We start from the raw sequence: 19033 nt of genomic DNA, 5'->3' as shown, positions 1-19033 counted from the left end.
AGTAGAAAAAAGAAAGTTATTTCTCCATGTTGGAAAGACTCCCTAAGTGTAGACTTCAGGACATGAGTATCAAGGAGCTATGAAAGATGTGCACTTCTTGCTGTTCTTGGTTTGGTTTTGATGGGGAAGGGGCTGGGATGCCTTTGATGCTGGCTTCCCCAAGTAAGGTTTTTTCATCAGAGTGGAGAGTCAGGGAGGGTCAGGCGGCAGAGACATTGTGGTGTTGCTGCCCCCATGAGGAATCAGGTGCCCAGGGTGCCCCATGAGGGGCTGAAGCCCAGGCCCCACCAGCCTAGCTGCGCAGTTCAGCAGAGTCACGTGTTCTGCCTTTTCTCTAATTTGCAGAGAGGCTTGGTGTGGGCTGGCAGAAGCCCCGGCTGCTGAGCTCATCCGTCTTTGAAGAGACTAAAGCCCCAGTGAAACAAGTGAGGGTTTATTGAGCGTTTGCTGGAAGCGCAAATGCAGGTGAAGTAGAAAGAGACTGAAGTCAGGAGTAGCTGTGAGCCTGAGCATGTCTCTGCTCTTGGGCTACCGGGTATGGAGGAAGAAGCTTACTTCCTCCCCTCAGAGCATTTGCAACCAGTGTAGGCTATAAAACAAACACGCAAAGCGATTAAGAGGCAATGAAAGACAGTGTAAAATTAAGTGTCAAGTTGTATAGAGCAGATTCTCAGGGCGTGAGAAGGGAGACCTCCTCCAGGCTTTAAGAATCCAGGGAGGTTTCCGGGAGGGGAAGATGGGGCTTCCCAGTGGAGAGGAGAACCCAGGGCTGGAGGCTGGACCGCAGGAGGCCTCTGAGTGTGAGCTTGGCCACTCTAATGCCGTTCCTATTCATGGCCAAGCACTGTGATGAGTCACCTTTGTTTCTGAGAGACGGGGCATTTTTGGATGTTTAACTGGCTCAACACTTTACATTCCCTGAGACTTCAGTGTTGGCAGCTCACACTCGCCATGTTGCTCTGGGAACACATCATCCAAGCCGGCAGCTGACGCCTGATCTCTATTGCCAAGGCAAAGCTGGGGCTGAGTCAGGTACCTGTGTCTGGAAATTTTTAAGTTGGACTGTCTCTGACAAGCTGAGTGAACGGCACGTGACGCTGTGTATAGCTGCGGCCATGGAGGTAGGGTCAGAGAATCTAGCCAGGCCCCCTGGCTTCAATCAAGTCCCTGCTTGGGGAGGCTCAGTTTACTTCATTTTTCTCGGCCTCACTTTTCTCATTTATAAAATAAAAAAATTATGCTAGATTCTCTCCACGCTGCCTTCCACCCAGTATTTCGTGATTTCATAATTAGTAGGCTCTTTCCATTTTATCAAATAGGTACAAGATGGGAACAGATATTTACCAAGCCCTGACTTCGCTTTTCTCTCTGCTTTGGCTGTGAAGGGTGTGCTTGGGAGAAATTGTGATGCTGTGGATGGGGACAGAGGTTTTGCCAGAAACAGGTTATGTGGATCCAGCCCTGGGAGTGTAGGCAGGTCACCCCATCTGCAGGCCTCCATTTTCTTATTGGTAAGAGAAGGAGGTTGGAAATGGTGTCTACAACCTTTTCTGGCTTTGCTACTGTGTTAAGGAAGTATTGTCAACTGAACAACTTGTATGTACTGCCTCTTAACTGGGGTGAACCACCTCCTCAAGGCTGGCTTGGAAAATAACCATAATAACAACTTTTAAGCTTGGGGGAAAGCACAGGAGAGAAACCATGAGGTTAAGAGTAATAAGCAGACCATCCAGATGGAGTTGGAAGACCTGGGTCTGTGTCTCTAGCCTCAGTTTCCTCTTCTGTAAAATGGAACTAGCAATACCTGCACCACTGGGTAGGGTAATGATTAGATGAAGAATTAATTATTAAATTAAATGGAGAATATGTGCAAATGCTTTGTGTATTTAGAATTGTGGCACCCCACTCCAGTACTCTTGCCTGGAAAATCCCACGGACAGAGGAGCCTGGAAGGCTGCAGTCCATGGGGTCGCTGAGGGTTGGACATGACTGAGCGACTTCACTTTCACTCTTCACTTTCATGCATTGGAGAAGGAAATGGCAACCCACTCCAGTGTTCTTGCCTGGAGAATCCCAGGGACGGGGAGCCTGGTGGGCTGCCGTCTATGGGGTTGCACAGAGTCGAACACAACTGAAGTGACTTAGCAGCATGCAAATAATGAATAGTTATTAAAGATAGTCAGTTACTGTAACACAGACTATTTAAAAAACACATACACATACAAAACAACAACGACAAAATCCCCAGTTATATTATTTACTCATCTGCTTCCTAGGAAGCAGCAATTTGGGTCAGCAACTGTCTCCATGCTGCTAAGGAGGGTAATATTTTAACACAAAAACTTAATAAAGGAGTTGGCCGGACTTTGCCCCCTGCCTAGAATTCTGCAGTGTCACAGTGGATTTATTTGGAAAAGGAGGAGAAACCCCCCATCCAAGGTCCTGCTTTGATTGTTGCCTGTCACGAGAGGGCTGGTGGGAGGAAGAGAGGAGAAGCATGAGGACACAGAGACAAAGCGAGAAGCCTGCTCGCTTCCTGTTGTATTTTGGGCAATGGATGCTTCACTTCATGCTTTTTAATGAGCTTGTAAAGAGGCTAATTTTGGTTCACCCACATTACTCTGGATCTGTTTTATGCTGTGTCTGGTCAGAAGACACTGCTGTGGAATTCTTCACTGCTGTCCCAAAAGGGGAAGCTTTTCTGGGGACCCCTGGGAAGAACCACAGGGAGGAAAAGCTTCCAATTCCATAAATGACCATGTGCTTCAAAGCCTGTCCAACTCACACAATTTTTGAGAGAATCAGTCCATTTTTAGAAATACTAGTCACCTCTTTATCTCTTGTTAACCAGTTTAGGGGGACAAAATGGCACAATATGTTAGAAATTAGGGGGGTCCTAAGTGCTGGCCCCTCTCACCCATTCTCCAAACCTGCTGATGCTGGAATTACTTTCTGAAAGCAGACACCCCAAAGCCTCCCTCTGCTTGAAAGCTTTCAAGGCCTCAGATCCCTCTTTCTTAAAAAGGACATCATAACACAGTGCATAGGTTTTGACGGAGTTTAGAAGAAACATCTATTAAAAAATTAACACAGTGTCAGCCACATAAGTTCTCAGTGAATTACTGTGGTTGCTGCTTTAGAATATTCTCTAAAATGGCATATGAGGTCCTCCATGAAATGATCCCAGCTTACTCACCTGCTTCCGCTTCTGGTAGGCCTTTCAAGGACTCGGTCCACACACTGACTGGCTTCATCATCCCAACACACCTCGGGCCTACCCTTTTCTGTATCCTACTCAGGCTCCTCCCTCAGCATGAAGAGCTGCCTTTTTTCTCTCTCTACTGCGTGTGTGCTCAGTTACTCATTTGTGTCCAATTCTGTGACCCCATGGACTGTAGCCTGCCAGGCTTCTCTGTCCATGGGATTTCCCAGGCAAGAATTCTGGAGTGGGTTGCCATGCCTTCCTCCCAGGGATCGAACCAGTGTCTCCTGCTTGGCAGGTGAGTTCTTTACCGCTGAGCCACCTGGTGCCACCTCTTAAATGCATACTGCTGAAGTTACTTTTCCTCTCTCCTCTACTCCCATTGAGATTTAGATAACATTTACCCTAGTACTTAGCAACAGGCTGCCTCCTATAATGGTTACCTGCATGTGCTTCACACCCACTGCCCTGCCTCATCCCTGGGACGGCAATTGATCCTCCTTAGACTCATCTTAATCATCTTCCTATCACTCAGGGAAAGTATTGTGCATAGTAGGGGATCAATAATATTGGATTGAGTTTAATGAAGACAGATTTAAAGAAGACCTCCTTGTTGGCCCTGAGATTCTATCACTGAGGGAAGGTTGATCCCCACTTTCGAATCTTCTAAAGAGCTACCAGTCACTGAGCACTTATCGTGTGACAGACACGACTCATATGTTAACCCTCCTGAGAGCCACGTGGAAGTGCCGTCAGCGTCACTTTACACTGGAGACTTGATTGCTCGAGGTCACCCAGGCAGTAAGCTGTGGAGCCTGTACCAGAAACCAGAACCCTTGATGAGCACCTCTCTGCTTCTTTGGAGTGTCTCTCCCACACTGTACTTGCCTGAATGTTCATCCTTTAGCACTCGTGAACAAAGTGAACTGTATGATATAAAACTGTTTTTTTTGTTGCCTTGTTGTATTTTTTGCTATTGTCCTGCTTCTCCAAGTATCAGTAGTTGTAGAGCACTATGATAATATGAATAAATAACCACTTGTTAAACACTTATGTATCTAGCACTTTATACAGACACACACACACATTAATTCTATAAAGAAGATGTTATTAATCCCAATCTACAGGGAGTTTAATTGGGGACTTCCCAGGTGGTTCAGTGGTAAAGAATCCATCTGCCAATGCGGGAGAAGGGGGTTTGATCCCTGGATGGAGAAGATCCCCTGGAGTAGGAAATGACAACCCACTCCAGTATTCTTGCCTGGGAAATCCCAAGGACAGTGGAGCCTGGAGGGCTACAGTCCATGGGGTCACCAAGAGTTGGGCACGACTGAGCAGCAGCTTTGTTTTGTTTGTATTGGCAGGGAAGCACTGATAGTTTCTTTCATCTCTCTGACATATTCTCTTAAACCTAAACCCTTACATGTCTTGTCAAGTGGCAGGTAGTCCCTGGTTGCCTTATTCCACTGATGAACGGAAACAGGAAGAGAAAGAAGGGGCAAGGGGTTGTACTAGAGAGACAGTCTCAGGAGACAGACCTAAGTCAGCTGAGGTGATGTTCCTTCCCCTCCATCTGGCAGTCCTCCGGGTATGGTCCTCAGATCAAAGACTCTCCTGAGTGCTTGTTAAAATGCATATTACTGGGCTCTACCTCCCTGGTGGCTCAGATGGTAAATAATCCACCTTCAGGTTGGTAGACCTGGGTTTGATCCCTGGGTTGGGAAGATCCCTTGGAGGAGGGCATGCCAACCCACTCCAGTATTCTTGCCTGGAGAATCCCCATGGACAGAAGAGCCTGGAAGGCTACAATGCATGGGAATCCAAAGAGTTGGGCTCTACCTCAGACCCAGCCAATCTGCTTCACTGGGGACAGAAGCCAGAAATTGGCACTTTCTGCAGGTGACTCACCTGGACTCTGAAATCTGAGCACCACAGCCTGGCTCCTGTCAGGGATCCCTTTCAACTGCAGCTGTTCCCAATGAAACTGCCATTTTCTCAAATTATTAGCACCCATAATAAAGAGAAACCATTCAAATTTTCCTTTTGTTGTTTCTCAGTATTGCCCCTGGTCCAAAGGCTATTATGTAGTTTGACACATTGCCTATGTCTATTTCATGATGTTTAAAAGAAAAAGTTCCCTTCCCAGAATAGCTTTATTGCTTCCTATTATTTTTCTTTACAAATATCACCAGTTATAGCTACATTGTCAGTTACTTTTCTTAACATGGTTCCATGAAAAAGTGTATTCTGAATTTCAAACAACAATTTCATAAATAGACTTTCAGAACACAACATGTTCCTAAGTAGGGAACTGACTGTATTTTATGATTTTTGTCGTTATTTGTCTCCGAGAAAAAGATTTTTACAGTTAGCCCTAGAAGGATGTGAATTGGGAGACTGGGTTTTCCCAAATTCCTTCTCTCGGAACTCTGGCTAGCTTCATAGCTTTCTTGGTCTGCAGATTGTTTCTAGGTGTTCCTGGGAGCTTTGCCAATCTGGGATATATAAACTACAGGTGTAGGAAATAGACATTTTTTCTCATTTGTGCTTTTCTTCATTGAACAAATGCTTCTTGGGCACCTCGGTGTACAGATGTTTTGCTAGGCCAAGACTCAGACAGGAGTCTTGCTGTCTGTCCTCATGGAGCTGAGGCTAGTAGTGGAGCAAAAATTGCCAACCGCCCAGGGAAGGAATGGGCTTCCCCAGGGGCTCAGCAGTAAGGAATCCACCTGCAATGCAGGAGACACGGGAGATGTGGGTTCAATCCCTGGGTCAGGGAGATCCCCTGGAGGAGGACGTGGCAACCAGCTCCAGTATTCTTGCCAGAACAGTCCATGGGGTCACAAATCGGAGACAACGGAGCACGCGTGCAGGAAAGGAGTTGGTGGTGAGAAGGGTGCTATGGAGTTAAGGTCTAAAGGGAAGAGAGTCAAGCAGTTAGTGGCAGAAGGATGAGAAAAATTCCATGCACCCACCAGGAGTTCTTCTTCTCCTTCTGTATACTGGGAGGAGATATTCCATTGCTTTGAGTGATCCCCATCTATGCTGGCCGAGCCATGCACACCAGCAGATGTTCCCTCGATATCTGTGACAACAGTAAAAACTCTGTGCCGGGGTGTCAGGGCAGGCTGGAGGCAGAGGGCATAGACTAGGGCCGTTTTTCAAGTGGGTGCAGGGCAGGAGACGCTAACTGAGAAGGGGAGGACCAGAAGGACCCTGCATTCTGTGGCTTTGTAGGGTCTGGGAGCGCTGTTTATTTTTTCAGAGGGACTCTAAACACGTATTCTTGCCACTTCCTCTTGGTCCCAGTTTTGCCCTGGTATCCATAAGAATAAAATGTATCCCTTTTTATAGAGCATCTCTGCAGATGCTTGGTGGCAGTTTCTGTGTTTCTCCTCCTTTCCTCCCCAGTACATTCACTGATCATACGTTCTGGTGTCCATCCAACACATATTTAGTTACTGAACGCTCTTTACAAGCCTTTTTCCAGGGACTCTGCTAGGTGCTGGGGGTATTGGAAATGAAGAATGGGTCTGTGTTTAATGAGAGGACTGGCATGCGGACAGCTGATGACACCACAACCTCCCAAATGATCTGGGAGAGAGAGGCACAGGGGATTCAGCTGAGGTCTGTGGGTGGAGGAGGACAATAAGGAGACTTCTCTGAGGTAGGTGATGCCTTCTCTGTGTCTTCAAAGCTAGCCGGGGCACTCCATCTGTCCTTCTGTGACCCATGGGACCTATTGACAGTGCCCGCAGGGCTGGTCTCAGGGCCCTAACCAGTAGTGTGCTTGAGACAACGGTGTGCATCTCTTCCCAGTTCTCTGCTCAGTGACATCATGTTGGTAGTTTGAAATCAGTCACAGTGGGAGTATTTATACCACTGCAATCTGCAAATGCTGTAAGTCAGGCACCCTTGCCGCATTGCCACCAGCCCTGGTTGTCAAACATTTCCTAGCATGTAGCTGGTCCTCCGATACTCCACACATTGTAGAAACTAACATGGGTGAGGAAGAGACTCAGCTCAGTTTCTGGTTCTACCCTGTGGATGGTAGGATGGATTTACCCAGGCTCCTGGGTAAATACTCCCTGTGGACCCTCAGAGTGACCCCTGACCTCCATTGGGTCTCTCAATAGAAGCCCAAGCAAGTCTCTAGGAGTGGTGGGGTGTGCCACTGTGTTGAGAACCAAGAAGCTGGTTTCTGATTGTGGGTCTCCTAAGGGTGGTGAGGCTAAAAAGGCAGAGATTGCTGCTCACACAGCTTTTGTCAGATATTTCTGCCCCCAGAAATATCATGTCAATAAAGGACAAACTTGTGTCTTCCTTTTTAGGTCTCAAGGCAAAGCTTGAAGCGCATACTGTGACCTTGGATTTCTTTACTGTCTTATGCTTGATTGTTAACATTGATAGAAATTTAGACTTCAACTCTATGATCTTTTCATGATCGTTTAGTATAGAAATAAACAGCAGAAATGTGCTATTTGCATGTGTGCTCTGTCACTCAGTCATGCCCAACTCTTTGCAACTGCATGGACTATAGCCCACCAGGCTCCTCTGTCCGTGGAAGTTTTCAGGCAAGAATACTGGAGTGGGTTGCCATTTCCTCCTCCTGGGGATCTTCCTGACCCAGGGATCCAACCTGCATCTCCTGAATTGGCAGGCAGATTCTTTACCATTGAGCCACTTGGGAAGCCCTGTATGCTATTTACTTTTGCTTTTGAGTGGTGAGTGGGGATGGAGAAAATTTCCCAAAGTGAGCTCCAAAGCCTGAGTTGCTGCATAAGCATCGTTGTGCTACCTTGTTCTAGGTGACTATCTGCTTCTTGTATTAAACTCAAAACATAAATATATTTGGAGATTTTCTTCCTCAGCCTGGGTATTGGTGTTACCTCATCTCTGCAGCATCACAAAAAGAGGTGGTGAGAATAGGAGCTCAGCCAGTTCTCCATCCATCCACAAAGTCAGAGTCAGCTTATTTTGTTGGATTCTGGTTGCTGGTTTTTCTGTTCTCTTCTGCTGACAATTACATTTAATAGTCATTTAAGAGATTGATTTATATCTTTTAGCCCTATGCAGTTTTATATTTAATTTCTGGTCTTGTCTAGAGTCTCAAAGATATTGAGAAGAAAGGAAGGGAGAGAAGGAAACCCACGTCGTGTACCAGCATTCTCCCATGGGTTGTGTCATTTCATCCTCACAGCAGCCTTTTGGGGGGCGCCAGGACCCAGACGCTCTGGGAGTTAAATGAGGTGCCCAAGGTCACAGAGCTGGAGTGGCGGTGGGCAGGAGGCAGGTACGGTTCTGTCAGACATGGGGACCCGGGCTCCTTTCACCTCACTGCTTGTGTCCTACTCTTTGTGACCCAATGGACTGTAGCCCACCAGGCTGCTCTCTCTGTCCATGGGGATTTTCCAGGCAAAAATACTGGAGTGGGTTGCCATCCCCTCCTCCAGGGGATCTTCCAGACCCAGGAATTGAACCAGGGTCTTCTGCATTGCAGGTGGATTCTTCACAGGCTGAACTACCAGGGAAGCCCTCATGATCACCAGATGTCTTCAAACTCCAGGGAAATGAGGCCAAACCACACTTTTTCACAAACCAAGAGGGGTGTCTTGATCTTGTTCAGTGAAAATGTGCCCAGGGGATGTCTTGCAGTCAGTGTCCTCCTGGGCTGTGATCAGAGAGAGTCCCTCAGGTCTGGGTCCCTACAGGGATGCAGAGTTGTCCCTGTGGTTGTGAAGCAGAGAGAACCAGCCCAAGCACAGCTGGGAGGAAAGTGATGGAGGCAATCACAGTGGAAACAACAGAAACAAACCCATTGCCTTCCCTGTACCGCTCCCCTTGCTGGGCCACGCAAAGGAGTTATTATTCTACCATACATTTCACAGCTGAAGAAACAGCTTCAGAGAGCCTGCATGACTCGGTCAGTGTCACACAGCCACGCTTACACCTGGGGTTTGAACCTGAGACTGTGAGTCTCTAAAACCTGTGCTTTTTCCATCACATGACCCACCTTCTGAAGGCACATTTGAGGTCCATTTTTTTTTCTCTCCTGTTCATTTATTGTTTTCCCACTTGAATTTATTTTTATTTTATTATTTATTTTTATTTTATTTTTAGTTCTCATGAGTTATCTGTTTTACATATACTAGTGTATATATATTAGTCCCAACCTTCCAATTCATCCCACCCCACCTTTCCCCTCTTGGTGGCCATACATTTGTTCTCTACGTCTGTGTCTCTATTTCTACTTTTCCAGGTTCATCTGTACCATTTTTCTGGATTCCACATACATGTAGGCCTATCCCTTCTCCAGCAGATCTTCCCAACCCAGGAATCGAATCAGAGTCTCCTGCATTGCAGGCAGATTCTTTACCAACTGAACTACCAGGGAAGCCTGTTAATACACAATATTTGTTTTTCTCTTTATGACTTACTTTTCTGTGTGTAACAGTCTCCAGGTTCATCCACATCTCTGAAAATGGCACAATTTTGTTCCTTTTTATAGCTGAGTAATATTCCATTGTATATATGTGCCACATCTTCCTTATCTATTCCTTGGTTGATGGACATTTAGGTTGCTTTCGTGTCCTGGCTATTGTAATACTGCTGCTATGAACCTTGGGATGTATGTATCTTTGGGAATTATGGTTTTCTCCAGGAATATGCCCACAAGTGGGATTGCTGGGTCATATGATAGTGCTATTTTTAGTTTTTAAAGGAACTGCCACACTGTTCTCTGTAGTGTACACCAGTCCACATTCCCACCAACATAATCCCCTCCATTCCATGTTATTGTACAGTATCCACTTTTCATCACCCATCACAATTTGTTTTTTAAAACAGAACATTTCATTACGTTTAAGTACAGAATTGCATGTGGCTCTTCATCTCCCTAAAAACAGAGCCTGGGAGGTGATCTTTTTAGACAGGGTCTAATTGTGTACCCCTAAATATTGGATTCTATGGCATTAAATGGAAGATTCAGACTATTAACTCCAACTCAGCATGTCTCAGACTCAGCTTGTCTCTTTGTGTTCCATAATTTTGCTTTTCCATTTGCAGTCCTTTCCATAGAGATTGGCTCCCACTCTCTGCAAAGCCACCCAAGCCAGAAACCTCAGGGTCGGTTGGGCTTTCCCTTTCCAGCGCCCCCTCCCATCTTCAGTCCCTCAGCAATGACTGTTTGTCTTGCTTTCTCACTGATTTCCAAACCTGCTGCCAGAGAGCAGATTCCTTAAGACTCCACTCCCTGCCTTTAGACCCCCATCCTCTCTTCTAGGACGACTGTCCCAGCCATCTTCCTGCTACCCATCTAGTACCAATCCAGCCATACCTACTGCCCTGAAGCCGAGAGCTTCCCAAAATGCAGATCTGATCATGTCACTCTCCTGTGATTTTTCTTTTCTTTTTTTTTTTTAACAATTTCCCCAATACTTTCAACATAAGATTGTAAATTCCTTTCCCCATCTTTTAAGACCTTTTGTGACTTGGTTCCTACTTAGCTTGTTCTGACTCATTTCTCACCTCTGCCCACTCCTGTCTACACTCCAGATGTTCTGAAGGACTACATTAGGAGCTTTAAGTAGTTACTGGTCCTTGCAATGCCCCTAAAAATATATTTTATACCTTTCTTTCTCGGGTGAAGAATCTGAGCCTCGAATCTCACAGCTAATAAGTAGCAAAATCTAACTTTAGAGACAAGTCTCACTGTCACTGAAGACCTGAGTGTTCTTGACAGACTTTGGGGAGCTTGGCATACTTTGTGGAGTTTGCCAGGCCTGTGGTATGGGAGAGAGGGGATACGGCATCCCTCCTGCATGGAAAGCCCTGACATCATCTGCCGCAGCCCTTTCCTTTCTTTCTGACCCATATGATTTTGCAGATATGAGGGGTGACTGAGCCCCAAGATTAATAATCACTTCAAAATTCACCGTGGCTAAGGAAAAGGCACACTATTCATCATGTGAGCTGTAGTCAGTTCCCATTGCTTGAGTTTAATCAGACTAATGAACCAGCTGGCTTCCTTTCTGAAGTGATTTCTGCTGTTTCCAATACTGAACAATAGCGCAGCGGGATTTGAAAGGGAGAAGGAAGAACATTCAGCTGGGGAGAAGGGACATCCTCCAAGTTAGCCAGCTGATGGGTTGGCTGTACTGGGGAAGGTAGGACAGGGTGGGTGGGAACTTGGTGGGGTCCAGTCTAGGCCTGTCACCTCCAGGGAAATGTTCCCAAGGATGGGGAGGGTGTTTTTAAAGTGTGGAAGATGACAGGGCCAGGTAACTCAGAGGACAGTGCCTTCAGAGGAGAGCAGGTAGTAAAGCAATTTGATCCCAATAATGTATTCATTTGTCTAGCATTTATTGATGCCACTGTATGCATGGTCTATTGTAACACTGATGATAGAACAATGAACCCAACATGGATTCTGCTCGAAAAGTCAGGGCAATCATCTTCAAGTATTTTAAAACTGTAGAATCTTTTGTTCAAAGGAAACCTTACAGAGAAGCCCAACAGTAAAGGAAAAGCAAAGCTCTAGGTGGCTTCTAATGGGCTCTTCCGATCTCTAGGGATGCATAGAGTGCAGTGGATTGTGCTGTGCTGCCGAGCAGGAATGACCCACGGGCAGGGGACCCAGGAGTTGTCTTCCAACATGTGATGTAGGTCTTGGGGAAGAAGGGTCTGACCTATCCATGGTGGTTCCACATAGTCAAGAGTCTGTTGTGAAATGGCAGAAAACCAACCCAAACCTCTAAATCACCAAACTGAATAAAGAACAGGGAAATGGATGGCCTTCACGAACAGCTGGAACCAGGGATTCGTATCTCCCCGATCTTGGTCCCTTTTCTTCCTCCCCCTCCTCTTCTCCCTCTCCTCCCCAGGCACTTCTAAGGGAGTCCCCACCCACAGGCCTGGCTGCAGTGAGTGGCTATGAATATGTGAGTGGCCCTGTGCCATGCCCTGAGGCAACACCCACTGACATCCCTGATGAGACCATCCTGGTTCCCTGACTTAAGGGTGGCCAACCAGTCTGGAGGCTGGTCAGGGCCTATAACTTAGGCTTGGATTACAAAGAAGAGCTTGGAGCCAAGGGACACAGAGAAGTTGCCCATTAGCTCCACAGAAGAGAGAAAAATTTATGTAGATTTGGCATCTGAGATGGCCATTATGGGTTGGATGACCAAATGTATCAGTTCACCCTGGGGAATACCAGTGTGCCTCAGGTTAATTATGACTAGGGCCTCTTTTCACTCTCATAAGTACTCTGGTTCAGATGAAACAGTATTCAGTCACTCAAATTATGGACCATATTAGGTGGTGGAGTGGCAGACGAAAAGAGATGAGAGAGAAGACGGGATCAGGCCTGGAACAGCATTGCAGGCCAGGCATAAGAGTTTGGATTTTTATCCTGAAGACAATGGGGATTTTTAACATGGAACGTACAAGATCAACTTTTGCCGTTACAAAGATCACTTTGATAAAGTGTGGGCAGCAGATGAGAGATGGGCTGAGGAGCTGAAGGTGATCAGCTGACTGAACACTCCAGGCAAGAGGCAGGTGGTCTGAATTAAACAAGTGACTGTAGAGATGAGAAAAGCAGCTGTGTTCAAGGGATATCCAGGAGGAAGATTTGAAAGGATTTGGGAGACTGATTAAATTTGGGGGATGAGGGAGAGAAAGGTGTTAAGGGTGAATTTTTCTGCATTTCACCAGTAAACGGCTGGTGGTGGCAGAAACACTGAGTGTGGCTTTGAACGTGCTGGTTTTGAAGGTCGTCAGAGTGGTCACTGAGTGATCAGGGTGTAATCAGGGAGATGCTGGATGGGAAGTGGGTGTTGGGGGTGGTGGAGGGCAGGGAGCTCCATTTGTGGGAGTGGAGGGAGCATGCAGAGAGGAAGGGAAGGCTGAGGAGCAGGAGATGGGAGGAGGAGAGGTGAGGCTCACATCCAGAGCTGTCTGTGCTTCTGTGTCTCCTGCTTTGCTTGGCATTCTGCTTATTTTTCTTCTCGCCATTCCCCACCACAGACTGTATACTCTGTTTGAGGCCTGGCACCTTTTAAACCTTGAATCATCTCCCACGGTGCCTTTGTGTAGCAGCTTGTTTGTGTATATTTGGTACTACATGATGGAAAAGAAAAATTTTAAAGGCCTGTGAGATTGACCACCAGATCTCTGATGATCTTGGGAGAGTGTTTTCCCATGGTGTGTTGGGGCAGATGTCAGACTCCAGTGGTACATGGAATGGGGGATGAAGGAAAAGCAAACCAGGAGCTGAATCTACAATCCGGGCTGCCTCACTTTCCACTAGCCCATCTTCTCCTTCTTCGTTTGGAAGGCAGTGTAAGTTTTAATTATTTTTGAAAGAAGGGCTTGAGATACTTAGTCATTGGGAGCATTGAGTGCAAATGGGGGAATTAGCATGTCTGGTATGTCTTCCCTTTAAGTCCAATGCCCCTAGAAAAATGTCAGTAACAGGAAGAACTGTACTGTGTTTGAATCCCAGCTTTGTGCTTGGGAAGGGCACAAATTTAGATAGCTCAGAATAATTTGGAATTTGAAATCAGATCAGATTTCAGATTGGAGCCAGTATCCAGCTCTGTTTTTTACTTATCTAATAGTTTTGGAAACTTTGTAAAAGATCAATGTCTCTGAATCTTGATTTGCTCAACAGAAATGTGGGGATATTAATGACTGTCTCTCAGGCTGCAGATCAGATTCAATGGGTGGGGAAAACTGAAGCTCATAGAGGTTTTGTTTTTTTTTTTAGTTTCTTATCCTCTTTAGTTTTATTTTATTTTTTAACTTTACAGTACTGTATTGGTTTTGCCATATATCAAAATGAATCCACCACAGGTATACATGTGTTCCCCACCCTGAACCCTCCTCCCTCCTCCCTCCCAGTACCATCCCTCTGGGTCATCCCAGTGCACCAGCCCCAAGCATCCAGTATCGTACATCGAACCTGGACTGGCGACTCGTTTCATATATGATATTATACATGTTTCAATGCCATTCTCCCAAATCATCCCACCCTCTCCCTCTCCCAGAGTCCAAAAGACTGTTCTATACATAGTGTCTCTTTTGCTGTCTCGTATACAGGGTTATTGTTACCATCTTTCTAAATTCCATATATATGCGTTAGTATACCATATTGGTGTTTTTCTTTCTGGCTTACTTCACTCTGTATAATAGGCTCCAGTTTCATCCACCTCATTAGAACTGATTCAAATGTATTCTTTTTAATGGCTGAGTAGTACTCCATTGTGTATATGTACCACAGCTTTCTTATCCATTCGTCTGCTGATGGACATCTAGGTTGCTTCCATGTCCTGGCTATTATAAACAGTGCTGCGATGAACATTGGGGTACACGTGTCTCTTTCAATTCTGGTTTCCTCAGTGTGTATGCCCAAGCAGTGGGATTTTTATATAACATTCCCAAGTCATTTCACTAGTAAGTGATGGAGCTGGGTTTCCAACCCAGGGCTCACGAGTGTTGATGCTTTTGTACTGATACTTTCTAGGGTACTCTGCTGCCTGGCACATGACCTCAGCTCTTCTTTGTATGGAAGCAAGTCATAAATAACTAGATAAATGCCTGGATCAAGAATATGCAAAGTTCCCTTCCCTACTCTCATTGTCCTTGGGACCTTAAGAAACCACCCCCAACTCCACGCTATTGCTGAAGCTTCTCATTAAATGGGGGGGAAATGGTATGACCTACTGCACAATCTAATTGTGAGGGTCACACTTGTTAATGTCAGCAAAGGTACCCAATGGAGTATTCACATAGTAGGTGTGAATTAAATGGTAACTAAAGCTGATTCCAACTTTGAGACTGGGGCTAACTCTTCCAACAAGCTTTACTGGTAGTGACAATAATTGCAGTGATAGAGGCAGTTGTAGTAAGAGCAGCATTAGGTAACATTTGTAGAACACCGGGAAATCTTCAAATGCCAGAAAATAACTCTCATTTAAATAATCTCATTTAAATTCCCAACTCTCTAACAGATATCATTATTTATTACTATTTTTACAGATTAAGGTAGAAAGGCATAAAGAAAGAGGATAAGTCACTTCCCCAAAGTCATTTAGCCTTATGTGGCAGAGTAGAGGTCAAGGCCCTGGGCTCAGGGTTTTAGTGAAGTCTCTACTTCCATTGGATGCCAACATGTGGACCCCAAAATTTGGTTGGAATTTATTCCCATGAAGGGTCTTGTAAACTAAGAAGAAAATAAAAATGTACTTTACAGGAAGCACCATGACTGTGGAAGATGCAGACCCAACTGGCTCTCTGGCTCAGTTTCTGGGAGCTGACCCTGGGCTTTCGAGGACAATGCCAGCAGCTGGGACAGAGGTGAAGTCACTGTCACCAAGCCATCATCTGTCAAGGCTCCCCAGCCCCATCCTGAGCTTACACGGCCCCCTGACCCGCCAGTCCTTATTGCTGAGGCCAAGGGGAAGGAGAGAGAGAGACCTGGGCTAAAGGCTGGTGGGAGACACAGTCAGAAGAGAGAGAAGTGGAGCAGCAAAATCCGCTGAGGAGACCTGGCAGGGAGGCTGTCAGCCTGTTCATCTTCATGCTCGGGGCTGAGGCTGTGGCGGAAGGCACCACCCGGACTGTCATTTGGACAAATGCATCTGTCAAACCCTGCAGGCACCAGTTCTGGCTTTCAGGGGCTCTGATCCCATTCCCTGCTGGCCCTTGTCCTCTGCCCCCACAGTGAGATTGGCCTGTGTGTGTGTGGTGTGTGATGTTTCCACATTAAAGGAGCAGAAAGACGGAAGCCCTGGTGTCCATCTGCAGCAGGAGCTCAGCCCAGGACTGTGTCCTCTCTCTCTCTCTCCCTGTAGCTGCTCTGAAGTCCTCTCCCCCAGACTGCTGGCAAAGCTGCAGAGCTTCTGACTCAGTGACATTTTATAAGATCACTGTGTTCTTTCTTCAGAGCCATTTGAGATGGAAGTGGGAACAGGAAGCCCACTATCTCAGAGGACAGGACCAAGGATGGTGCTCCCCAACTGACGGAGGGCTGCAGGGAGTCAGAGCCCTGGGGGAGTGGTGGTAGGAGCCAACACCCTTGTGTTCCAGCCTGGCATCAGGTACTATCACGTGTTATCTTTTCTTTTAACCCCCTCAATTATACCAGGACGTGGGTAAAATTACCCCCATTTACAGGGAGAGGAAGTTGAAGCTGAGAGAGAGAAAGGTGATTTACCTAAGGTCATTCAGTGACTAGGAGGCCTCAATAATCTTTAACACCAGTCTTTTCCAATTCTCCATGTTGACTCTTCCTGTATGCCTTGCAGCCCCCAAGCTTTCCCATGAACCAGAGTTCCCAGGACACATCACTGGTTTATAAGGCAGTATCGAATGGCATGAACTTAGTGGGGCTTACACATGTACGGTGGTCATCATGCCTGTCTAAATCTAGGCTCTGTCAGAAATTCTCCTGGAAAGATGGATGAACACCAGGCTGAATTGGCCGCCTCCATGCCTATGGGCATGGATGAGTGTTACACACATAATCAGACAGACACACACCCCTACCAAAGAATCTCGGAGCTGGAGAAGAATTGGTTGATCATTTAATCCAAATCCCTGACTCATCAAAGTTCTAGTCACTAGACATTTTCTAGTCTGTGCTTGGAGATTTATAGAATGTAAGAATTTTTACAAAGGGAAGAATTATAAGAAATAGTAACAAGTGGGGTGTGGCCCCAATGGTGCACAGGCTTACCCTGTAAACACCCAGCCTATATGGTGGGTGTGGTCATGAAGCGGTTTGGTTTTGGTAATGGTGGTGACCGTGCTGGTCACGCAGGACAGTGTGATCCTGACGGCAGTGGTGGGGATGATGGTGACAACAGTAGTAGAGGAGGTGGTGGGGGTAGAGGAGGGGCAAATGATACTGATGGTGGCTGGAGATGAGTGCTGGTGGAGCAGGAGTGGAGGTGATAGGGTGGCAGGAGTAGCAGTCATGGTAGTTAAAGGTGGAGGGGAGCTGATTTCAGAGGAGGAGGCAGGCATAAAGGTAGAAGTAGTGGTAGCCTTCTAGGGATGGCAGTTTACCCTCTAAGTTTAGGGTAAGTTGAACTTCTCGAAGTATGAGGAGCCAGTGCCCACAGGGGAGGCTCCAGGCCCATCACTGGCAGAGGGTAAGTTTCTTCCCAGAACACCAAACCCTGATCCACATGGTCTCAGGGTGGCCCACTGCCATGAGAAAAAGGAAAAGGCCATAGCTCCCTCCTGACCTGTCCAGTCCAGGGTGCCTCTTGGCTCTGGGGGCCACCCAGCCACAATCCTGCCAGACACAGCCAGTGTCCACCATTTCTAGGTGACGAGGTCACAGGGCCCCAAGACCCCGCATTGATTTTTGAAGCTTTGATAGAAATGGTTTTGATAGAAACGTTGCAGGTCTGCAAAATGTAGCACATTTCCTCTGATAGGTGCACACCTCCCCTCCCTGCCACACACACACACTTACACAGTTTCTACAGAAGTTCATGCTATTTGTTTTTAAAAACCAGCATACACAGAATGGAGTGTGTACTTAACATGCCACATGCCCACCTCCACCATCCTGATCTAGACTGCTTTGTGGTGCTGGCAGCCTCAGCTGCTGACTCAGTCACTGAGGAACCACTCCAGAGGAAAATCGATGTGTTGTTTGCCTCTCTGAAGTGAGAGCACGCCAGATGAAGAGTCACAAAGAGTGGCCTCGACAGCAGCTCTCCATGGTCCCCCAGTCAACACTGGGCTTCCCTTCTGATGAGTCTGAGCAGCCCTCTCACCTGGAACACTTGCAGAGGAAACCTCTACTCTGCACGACCTATATTAACTAGTCTGACATGTAGGCTTCCCTTGGTGTGTAGCTATATTCAAGGCTGTTTTAGGGGAGCCTCTGACCCAGAATGACTCCTGTCATTTATTATGCTCTACAGAACCCCTTCCCCACAAAAGTGTGTGCAGCTCACACTCCATGCATTCCTCTATCCACCACCTCACTGCTCCTAGCAGTAACTCCCACATCAAAGATTCACGAAAGTGTCTGCCTTTGATATGGTCCCCTTACTTCCTTGCATGGCGTTAGTGATAATCTCTGGAGCAAGAAGATAGAAGCGCATGCAAGTATCATTCCCTCTTGGTGCCTGGTTCTTGAGAGGTCCTCAGAAAATGAGCATTTAATGAAGGGAATGAGGGCTGGGGTTCCAGATATGAAATCTCTTTAGTTTTATTAAGGCCCTATTAACTGCAGTACAGGGAAAAGTCAGGAAGCAAAGGGCCCAACTCAACACTGACAGACCATGAATATAGCTTCCTAGGACCATAGGCTATAAAACCTCTATCTACACAGGTTTGCATAAGACAGTGGCATGTGTTGGTATCTAGAAGCTCCCCCAGACACTTTTAAGGGTTTCTTCTGTATTCTAGTTGCCTCCACAAGGATGGGGTCAGCACTTGGCAGCTATAGCCCCTTGAAACTCTGGACAGTGACTCAGAGATTAGCCATAAACAGAATGTCATCTGTGGCATGAGGCCTGGGCTCTGTGTATATCTGGCAGTGGTGTACCTGCAACCCTATCCTGCTCTCAGTCTTGGTATGAGGAGCATGCTGCATGCTCAGTCACTCAGTCGTGTCCAACTCTGTGACCCCGTGGACTGTAGCCCACTAGGCTCTCTATCCGTGGGATTTTCCAGGCTAGAATACAGGAGTAGGTTGCCATTTCCTACTCCTACTCCACTCAATATAAGGAAAGGCCCCCAAATTCTAGCAAACCACAGAAGCATATAGGAAGTGGCACTAGACATGGAACAACAGACTGGTTCCAA

This window comes from Bos javanicus, chromosome 1 (genome assembly GCF_032452875.1).
Source record: "Bos javanicus breed banteng chromosome 1, ARS-OSU_banteng_1.0, whole genome shotgun sequence".
Classification (NCBI taxonomy): Eukaryota; Metazoa; Chordata; class Mammalia; order Artiodactyla; family Bovidae; genus Bos; species Bos javanicus.
The sequence above is the reverse complement of the archived record's forward strand: the minus strand, read 5'-3'. Positions refer to the sequence as shown.